Source organism: Corvus kubaryi, unplaced genomic scaffold, assembly GCF_017639235.1.
Source record: "Corvus kubaryi isolate FWS band 111438036 unplaced genomic scaffold, C.kubaryi_AGA036_p1.0 65415, whole genome shotgun sequence".
NCBI classification, from domain to species: Eukaryota; Metazoa; Chordata; class Aves; order Passeriformes; family Corvidae; genus Corvus; species Corvus kubaryi.
In genome coordinates, this window is record NW_024581985.1 from 1 (window position 1) to 9,961 (window position 9,961).

At 54.2% G+C, this 9,961-nt stretch overlaps 1 long non-coding RNA gene across 1 annotated transcript; it reads left to right on the forward strand.

The window, feature by feature from the left end:
• Positions 1-77: 77 nt before the first annotated feature.
• LOC121673425 lies at positions 78-3,999 on the forward strand. The gene is made up of 2 exons (XR_006019213.1): positions 78-659; positions 3,000-3,999. It is a non-coding gene; the product is annotated as an uncharacterized LOC121673425 (long non-coding RNA).
• The last annotated feature ends 5,962 nt before the right edge of the window (positions 4,000-9,961 follow it).

A 9,961-nucleotide genomic window follows, 5' to 3' on the forward strand; every position in this document is an offset into this window, starting at 1 on the left:
CAGCACTGCTTTCGCTTTTATTTCTTAGCGGGATGAAGCCTGGGGAGCGGGGAGGGGTGGTGGGGGAAGAGGGGGGGAAGGTTGGTTGTTTGTTTTTCTTTTTAATTCATGGTCATCCCAGCCCGAGGGCAGGGTGGGAACCATGATTGAAACCCACTAATGGCTCTGGCTGGTGGTGGGCAAAGGCGGCAGTGATTTATCACCTCCCCGTGCTGATAACTAGCAATAATTCTATTAAATATTCAGAGTGAGGCTTTGCAACACAATTATCAAACGGGGTTTGTTAGTGCAGAAATGCTCCTCGAGCACAGAAAGGGGCTGCGGGTGCAGGGAAGGGGCTCCTCTGCAAAGGGCAAAACCTGCCCAACTGTGTCACCCCGGCCTGGGGGACAGCTTACCCAGCTCGGAGGCTGGGGGTGGCCCCAGTTTCTGCAGGAGAAATCAGGGAAGTCATAAGGGGATTTTCCTCCTTTTCTCTTTTTATTTTTCTTTTGGTTCTTGCATCTCAGATCTCCCTTTGCTTCAAAGGCCGTAAGAGATTGTGACTCCACCAACCTTTTAAATGGAAAAGGGAACCCCGGTGGAAGCTGTTGTGAGGCAGGGCGGGGCTGTGTGAAGAGGGATGAAGGACACGGATGCTCAGAAGGCTCCAGATCAGGGTAAGAAGTGCTTGTGGAATTATCCTTTGAAATGTACACTTTGCAGGAAGGCCCCAGGGATCATCAGACTGAGGAGCTGGGCTGAGTTGCACCATCTGCTCGGGATTTAGGACAGGCAGAGCTGTGAAAGTATGAATTAAAAGTACAGAGTAGCAGGAAATAGTTTCCCCTTGCCCCATCTTTTGGAAGCAAAGCTGGGTGGCTGGTGCCACCCTCATGCTGTGGCGCTCCCTGTGCCAGGGCTGGGTCACTGGGGCCCAGCTGGGACCCTGAAACCCCGGACCTGTACCGTGGGCCTTGCTGCCCGACCCGAGCGTGGCTGCTCTGGCAAAGCTCAGGCACATCCCAGTTTTTGTATTCAGTTCTTGCTGCATCAGCTCCCCGTGGTCCTGCTACAGCAGCAGGCGAGGGGCCGATGCCCACATGAAGCCCTGCACCTGGGGGCTCTCCTGGTCACCACCTGCCTGCTACTTGCTCTGCAGTCCTGATTATGAGTTTAGGAGCTCCAGGAATGGATATATCATCTGTTTCTCATTGCATTCCCTTTCCTCTGAGTTGCTGAAGCCAGTGCGCTGAGAAATGCATTCCCTGACACCACACCAGGAGCACCAGCCTGCCAGCCCCTCCTCAGACATGCCAGGCACCCAGAGGGGCTGCACACTGGGGCAGTCCTGCCGTGCAGGTACCTGCCAGGGGAGGAAGGTGAGGTGGTGCAGCTGCAGGCAGGAGCTGTCCGTCACCTGCAGGACCCTGCTGCCCTCCAGACAGAGGCTATCCTTGTCCTCTGGAAATTTATAATCTTTATAATCCAAGATTTAGACTCTTCAAAGCTTTATGCCTGTCTTTAACCTGTAGCATATGCATAGTCTCAATGGGATTTCTCATCTGCTAAGAGTTAAGCACGTACATAAATCTCTGCAGGCTGGGGCCCAAGGCATTCCCACGCACAGCATTCCTGTGCTCACGGGTCATGGAACAGCCCGTGAACCCACTGCCTGAGCGTGTGTCAGCACGGGGGGCACGCCGAGCCCCTGGCACTTGTGCCAGCCTCCTGAGCATTTCCCAAGCAGTTTGGATGCTGTGGGGGTGTTTAACTTCTGACACCACCTTTGGCAAATCCACTCTCTGAGCCAGCACCTCCAGGAAGCGGGCAGGGGGATAACAGCCGGAGGTGAGCCAAGCGGGGAGCAGCCGTGTGCAGCTGCAGACAGCATTTGAGTCAGAGTGGGAGCAGAACAGAGCTCAGGACAGCGCTGGCGTGCCAGGTACTTGGCATGGAAAGGGAAGCATGCTGAAGGCTCGCGGTGCAGCAAGGCTCTCCCTTGCCTCCCTCCCCATGGACTGCTTGCTCACAGATGTGGCCAGGGCAGCGTGCGAGGACCCGGAGCAACGTGTGCAGCTGCTCCACTCCAGCCCAGCTCATCTAGTGCAGCCTGCAGCCTCCTGTGCGCAGGCACTCTCATGTAGATTTGTCACCAGGTGCTATCGAATCAGCTTCATTTTCACCAATGCAAGCTGGTCCAGTGTGACCCAGATGTAAGAAAGCAGCAGCTTTTTTGCAGACTGGTAGAACTGGTAAAGTGCATGCCAGCCGCAGTACATCCTCCTGACAGCCTGTGCTTATGGGGTGATTGTATGTAGCAGCACAGTTTTTTCAGGGCCTGGGCTATTAGATTCACTGCATCAATCTCCAGGCTTTTGTTTTCATGTTGTAATCTTTGCCATCAAATGACAAAAAAAGAGGAAATACACTTCACATTTAAAATCATCCCAGTGAAGCCCTTTCTTCCCCTTCATGTAATGTTGTTTTAACTCAGGTGATGTGACCTTCCACTAAACTCTTTCCACTTCATATCCGGTGTTTTCAATGGGAACAGATTAGTCCTCTTTAATTTGGGGTTAGAAAATCCAGGCAAAGCCATCAAGTGAGAAGCAGCATTTAATAAATGCCTCGTGTTCTGCAGCATTCAGTTTTCTGAGGGCAAAATTGCGTTCATTTCCCTGAAGCCTCACCTGCCCAGGCAGGCAGCCGTGGCCGTCAGCAGCCCCCGCACCGCGGCTCGGCCGCGCTCGCCGTGCGCCCGCAGTGCTCGGGTCAGCTGCTGTTTGTCAAAGCAGCCGCGGCCGCGGCCCCAGGCAAAGCGCTGAGCGAACACGGCACCCTCTGAACTGACCCGGGCACTTAGCCTTTCTGAGAAATATTTATGGAAAGGTCAGCAAATGCTTTGTGACAGGACGCTGGCACATCCCTAACCCTCTCCTCTCCCGCTCCCTGCCTCGCCCACGTGCCAGGCGCGGAGCAAACCAGGGCTGGAGCTCCCGCGACGTTTCCTCCTCCAGGTCGCACAGATGCCACTGCGAGCCCCTGTGCTGGGGACGTGGTTCTGGCCCTGTCCCGTCTGTTTCCAGGATGTTCCTGCATCAACCAGATGATTTCCCTTGTGCTCCCACGCCATCAGGGTTGTGCTGTGGGAAGCAAAGCCCTTCTCGCCGTGCCCTTTCCGGACTGGCCACAGCCTCTGATCCACAGTCCTCATCTCTGCATCACCACCTTCCCTCGGAGCTGAGGTCTGGGAGCTGTGCTTGGACAGGAATGAGCAGAACCTGTTACTGCAGTGCTGGCGAGGAGGCAGCACTGTGTGGGGTGACAGCAGGATGGCTCCGTGCGCTGACTGTGGCAGCGCCAGCTGCCTTTTCCTGATGGCACCAGGTACCTCAGGCTCCAGAGCCAACTGCAATTCCCCATCCTATCGCCAGTGGTTCCTGGATCAAACATGCTTTTGCTGTGCTTGCCGTGACAATGCCCAGGCAGCCCCAGCTCCCAGCACTGCTGCCCCATCTGCTGGCCCCGTCTTTGCCTCTCATCCCACTGTCAGCAGTGCCAACTGCCCAACCTGGCAGCTCCTACCTGTGAGGAAGCAGACAGACAGACAGACAGAGCAGCAACAGAAACCAATCACTCTAAACAGATTTACCAGCTAGAAAGTTTCTTGTGAGAAAATAGAGCAGTGAGGAGCACATGCTCCTGAGAAGGAAACAGGCTTACATCCCTGAGCTCTCCTGCCCTGGAATGGCCTGGGCTGCTAAGCAGATCAGAGCAAAACCCTCCTGTAGCTGGGTAATTCCGCCTCTTTCTGATAATCCGGTAACGCCATTAGTGGAGAGTCTGGCAGGAGGGAGCTGTGATGGGAAAGCACTGCACCTCCACACACATGGCAGATTAAAAAGGACTTAATCACAGAGCAGCCACAAAGTGCACTATGTGACATTATTCCTCTGAAATAAAATTTTACATACAGCCTATCTGAGAGCAGCACAAAATAAATACTTTTAAAATCTATGATTACTATAGGGTTGGTTTTTTTTTTTTTATTTTATATTGGTGGCTGAGTTCTGCTCTTGCTCCAAGGGATTAGAGGGATAATTCCATTACAATTTAGTAACAAGATTAAAAGAGCCAGTTATCCATTTATGGGGGTCTATGGAAACGAGCAGTGGCTTCTGGAGGTCTCGGGCTCTGGGTAGGTGTATCACTCACATCACAGACACATCCAAATCAGGTTAAGGCACAGGCAGGACATACCCGAGGTGAAAAGGTCTCTGTGGCCACCTGTCCTGGCTTTACTGGGACAAGTGTTCAGGGGTTCGCAGGGCGAAAGGACACAGATGGGGAGATGTCCTAGTGTGAAAGGTCATGGAGCAAAGGAGAAAGGCAGGAAGAACAAAGAGTGCTCTAGAGACAGAACCCTTAGAGCAAGGTCTGGGACACCAGGGTTTTGGCATCTGTCCTATTGCCACAGCTGGGATAGGAATTTGAGACAGCTTCCACGGCAAATTTAGTTTTGTCCTTTTCAGAAGCAAATTCCAAAATTCTTGAACACTTTTTTCTCCAAATTCTCTGTGATTTTCTGTCTGAAAATGAGCATGGTAGAAGGTGCAAACATGGGAGATGTGGAGGAAGGAAGCTCTTTAGCTGTATTCATGAGTGCCTTTGGGAATGCCCTGGTAGTGCTGGTCCAGCTCTGCCCCACAACTTGGAAATCCCAGTCTGAAACCCTCTCACAAGAAAATAACATTCCCGTCAAGCTGCATATGTGGGACTGGCATGAAACAACCCAGGGTTAGAAACTGGCCATCATAGTATTGTTGTGTGTATCCTCTGTACTGATTAACAGATTAATTGATATTTAATTGATAGCACTGTCAGAGCAGGACTTTAGCACATGCTGATTGTCCCACTGGCTGCTGCTAACAAGGCTGAAGAGCATTTAGTATAAATCCATAGGATTCATGCTTGCAAAAGATGCAGGAGCTGCTTTGGAGGCAGCAAAGACCTGAGTTCATGGAGTGCAATGACCAGTCACACTCAGCAAGGTCCTTCTCCTTGCTTTTAAAATAATTCTTGAGAGAAATTTATATTTAGCTGATAACTGGGGGTGTGTTCATTTGCCTGTCCCAGCATGGCACCGGACCCCGCACTCTTGGGCAGCTCCTCTGGAGCACTGTGCCATGTTTGCCGTGCCCTGGTTGTCCCCAGGACATGAATGACACAAGCACAGTATTGGGGCAGATGGAGGACCCGTCCCTGTTCCTATGCCCTGGGTGGAGGAGGCAGGTCTGGGGGAGCAGCCAGGGGGGCTCACAGGCTTCAGCCCCCGATGGGTGGGTGAGCCCCATCCCTGATGACAGTCCTGTGCCCACACAGTGCCGGTTTGCTGTTTATCAAGAGCTTCTTTAAGGCCTCTCACTGTAGAGTTACAACCTGGGGCAATCTGTCCTTTTCTCCTCAGACCAACCATTTATGGGCTTGTTCTGGTGAAATTTATGGGTTCTTGGGTGAAACATTAGGAAACATTACAACAAAAATGTAGAACCAGGGTCCGTGGCAAGTGCCAGCTGCAGGGTCACGGCTCTGCCCACGCTGTTCTGCACGGACCAGGGCTCCCAAGGACTACGGCCAGTGCCCAGAGTCCCTCCACCGGGACAGGGCTTAGCCACTGGCGTGTCCCTCCAACCCGTGTCAGGGTGAGGGGCAGGTTATGCAATCGGAACTGTGAAGATGCAGAACACATCCTGGACCAGCCTGGGTTTTTTAAATATGCAGATTGAGCTGTCCTGGTGTTCCCCTGTGGCGCCAGGGAGCGGAGCCGCTGGAGGGGGGGATCACCGTGAGGAATTTGAAAGGATGTGGAGGTTTCCAGAAGAGCCACCAGACAGTCATAACCACGTTGTCTCTCTGGATTAGTTTAATGTCCACTTGAATCACCGACCTTACGGTCTGAAAAGGACCAAATCTGGGAACGGATGGTTTTTCCTATGCAACGTGACAGCAGGGGTCGGGCCTGCAGTGAAATACGGGTTTGGGTTCACTGATGGAAATGCGATTTTAGGATCACTTATCGAAATGCTTTGGAAAAGAAACGGATGGCTGGGCCCTGGGACGGGCAAAACCCAGGCGTTGCCAGGGGACGCAGCAGGAGCAAGGGGAACGGGAGCTGCGGGTGGTGCGGGCAAACGGGCAGAGGGGCGGAGAGGGACAACCGGCGGCAGCCGGCGTGCCGGGGAGCGGGAGGAGCCGCGGTGCCGGGGGAGCGGGAGGAGCTGCGGTGCCGGGGAGCGGGAGGAGCGGAGCGGGAGGAGCCGCGGTGCCGGGGGAGCGGGAGGAGCCGCGGTGCCGGGGGAGCGGGGGCAGCGGGAGGAGCCGCGGTGCCGGGGGAGCGGGGGGAGCGGGAGGAGCCGCGGTGCCGGGGGAGCGGGGGGAGCGGGAGGAGCTGCCGTGCGGTGCCGGCGGAGCGGAGCGGGGCCGACGGGCCGATGCTACCCCCTGGTGACCGGCGCGGCGGCTCCGCGCGGCTCCGGGCCGGTCGCGGGCGCCCCGGGGCCGGGGGGAACCGTCGGGGCAGCGCCATCCGCGGTGCTCGGGCTTCCCGTGGCGGCGGCAGAGACACCCCGTGAGCAGCGCCCGCTGGAAGGGCCGGGAAGGGGCGCGGGGCCAGGACGCCCTGCCCGTGCCGAGGCCGGGCGGTGGGCGCAGGCAGGGTACCCCACCCCCGGCTCCCCCACACCCGCCCCGGACTCTCGGTGGGAGCTGCGGGACTCGGCCGGGACAGCTCCGCAGCAGCCCCGCTCCCGCACGGCGCCGCCTTGCACTGCTCACTCTGTGCATCTTGTTAATGAAAAGCATGGATGTAATTTCAATTAAAGATAATTACATATTTAAACTTAACATTAAATTCTGCACTAAAACAAAATTACATGAAATCTCAGTGTGCAGCCGTGCTGCACGGCAGCGGGCGAGGGAGAGAGGAAGGAAATGCTATTACGCAGAGGGAGCTGATCCTTTCCACAGGATCTGCTGCTGCACGGTGTTCCCCTGTCCTGCGAGTTAAATCCAGTCTGTTCCCACATGCCATCTTCGGAGGCAGCTGCTGTCTCCTGCTCGTGCCGGGCACACACATGTGCTCAGCCATAACCATCGCTGCCTGCACGATGCACAAATCCATCACGCATGCCACGGGTGAGCCCGTCCCTCGGCAGGGTTAGCACAGGGCAGCGGGTCCTGCTGTCCCAGCAGCAGGCACTGCCTCAGCCCAGCAGCCAGGCCTCAATGGGCTCTGACATCCGCGGGAGGCTGCTGGGAGGTGCTGCAGTTGGATAAGGTCTGGTGTTAATCCTGGCTCAGGGTCCTGAGTAAAGTTTGAAAAGAGTTTTGAATTAGTAATGAAAAACACAGTTACCAGACTACCGATTTTTTTTCGTGAAATCCAAGAAACTTGTTGGCCTCAGACCAATTTTTGAAAATTGAAAACTTTTTGATTATTCTTTATAATTTCCCCCCAAAATCCCAAACATGACATTGCATTGTTCCAAAAGCAAAAGTTTTTATTTTCTGTCCCCAAACACACTGAAAATTACAGGTTTGAGATGGCATAAATTGCTTTTTAGTCTCCTCACTCTCTGTTCAACCAGCAAATTTAAAAACCCCAATTATTTGCCCAGGTGGCTGGGTCCAAGCACCAGGCTGGCACTGCAAGGGACTGAGTCAGGTCACCACTGGCCCACCCAGCTGAGATTTGTCCCCTGGCCCCTGCAGCCCACAGGGCTTGTGGAGGATTATGAGACCTTTAGTGAGGGGAAGATGCTGACATGTTGGTGGCTCAGCTTGGACGCCATGTAAGGGTATCTTTTCCCAGTCTTATAGAGTTCCTAAAAATAGATGGCCAGAGGATGAGTGATCTTAACCTGTGCTAATTAAGGCCAGTATAAAGCTGTGCTAATGAGACGTGGATTTCCCAGGCAGGGCTCAACCCCACTCCTGCTTTGTATGGAGCCTCTGGAATCCAGGCTTAACTGGAGGTGATGGCTCTGGCTGCTGGCATGGGGACAAACCCCCTTTTCCCACCTAAGCTCCCCAAACTGCCCTGCAGAACCCCCTGGAAGCAGCTGGGAGGGGAGGGAAAGGTCCATTTGGCTCTGCCCAGGGGTCCCACAGCATCCCTGTGCCCATCCACAGTCTGTGCCAACCCCAAGTACGGTTGGATGTGGGCCAGCAGAGAGGGAAGCGAGGGCCCCCATCCCTCCAGAGTGGGCTTGTGCTTGAGTATGTCACGATGCCCTGCTATGGCAAACCAAAGACACTGTGGCACCAACAAACCTCTTCAGAGAGAGGCTTTTACTTAATAAAACATGAAAATTATTGGTGTGATTTAATTTGATCAGACATTCATGCTGCTCCTGTAATAATTATTACCATTATTGATTATTGCAACGTGGCTGAGAAGCCACAGCCAAAGGCCAGACGCCACTGTGCCTGTTCTGCTGGGCGACAGCCCACCGCCTCACAAACACGTGTCTGACACTTCCTCACCTCGCTGGACACAGGGCTGAAATTGCACGTTTGTGCTGTGTAGTGGCTGGGGCTGCCAGCAGATCCAGAACTGCACCAGGCAGTGGCCTGAGGATGTGGAAACCAAACCTGAGCTGCAGTGGTGCCTGTGAAACGCTGAGCTGTGTCACACCGGTGGTGGTGTTGAGCTGCAATGCAAACGTCACCTGCAGAGCCCTTTGCTTCTCCCCTCAGGCTGCAGTTATTTTCCAGCCCTAGAAGATGCCTGTTCCTCAGTGCACAGCAGGAAGGGATGGTTTGCCACTGGGAGAGAGGGAGCTGGCAGGATTTGCTTGTTTCTGTGGGGACATGGCAAGCAGCAGTGCAGAGGGCAGCACGGCGGGCATGGTGGGCACCATGCATGGCACAGCCAAGCTCCGACACCAGTGCTGCTCCTCCTCTGTTAAATGGTTGCAGTTATCAAGCACTGACAAGTACTATTAAAATTTATTAGCCAGCATAAAGTTTTATTTAAGGGATGGCTGGAGATTTAGTGGGCTCTGCAAGTCCTTCCTCAGGCCGGCCGTGTCACCTTTAATAACTGCCTGCGGACTGTGCGAGACAGGGGGGTGGCCCTACTCCTGCTCCCCCTCCCTGGGACCCCCTCTGCAGCCCCCCATGGCACTCATGCTCCAGTGGCCCCACATCCCAGCACTGCTGGTCTGGCCTTCACAATCCTGCCAGGGACACCCAGTGTTGTCAAAGGAGCTCCTCTGGCAATGCTTCCATTAATCAGTTTGGCAATCGTGAAATACAGGACATGCATACTGGAGTTTAAATCCCAGCCTCACTAATGGTTTACTACCCACTAAATCCCCCTTCATGTTATTTAACTTTTAAACCCAAGGAATATTCCAAATCAAAGAGGCTCTGTGTCACGCTTAGTCCATCTCAAAGAGCCTGGAATTAACATCCCTTCATGGCTCGACAGTGCCTGCCACACAGAGCCACCACTTGCTCCTTATTAATATTTATGATGGAGAGAGAAAGTTGCATAAATCTTGGTTGATACTTAATTAAACCCCACTTCTTTTGACTTCTTCTCTCTCAGCTTCACTTAGTGCAGACTGTGCAGCCATTAGATGCTCATCCCACATGGCACAGCCTGGCATGCGTGGTGGAACCCACAGGCTAAGTGGGATTTAGTGCCTGTGGCTCCCCACTCAGTGTGTCAGTGCCAGCGGCTGCCTTTGCCACCCAGGCCTGGCCGGTGTGGCTACAGGACAGATTGCCAAGGCCCCACAGGGCTGTGTGAGGCTGGGCTGGCACAGCACAGAGCAGCACGGCACAGCTCGGCCCCAGCCCTTCTGCTTTGGCTTATCTGCATCTCGTGTCCGATCTGAGCACGATCCATAAGAAAACAGTTAACACACGGCTGACATATCTGTGATACGGCCATCATAGCGAGGAAGCAGCT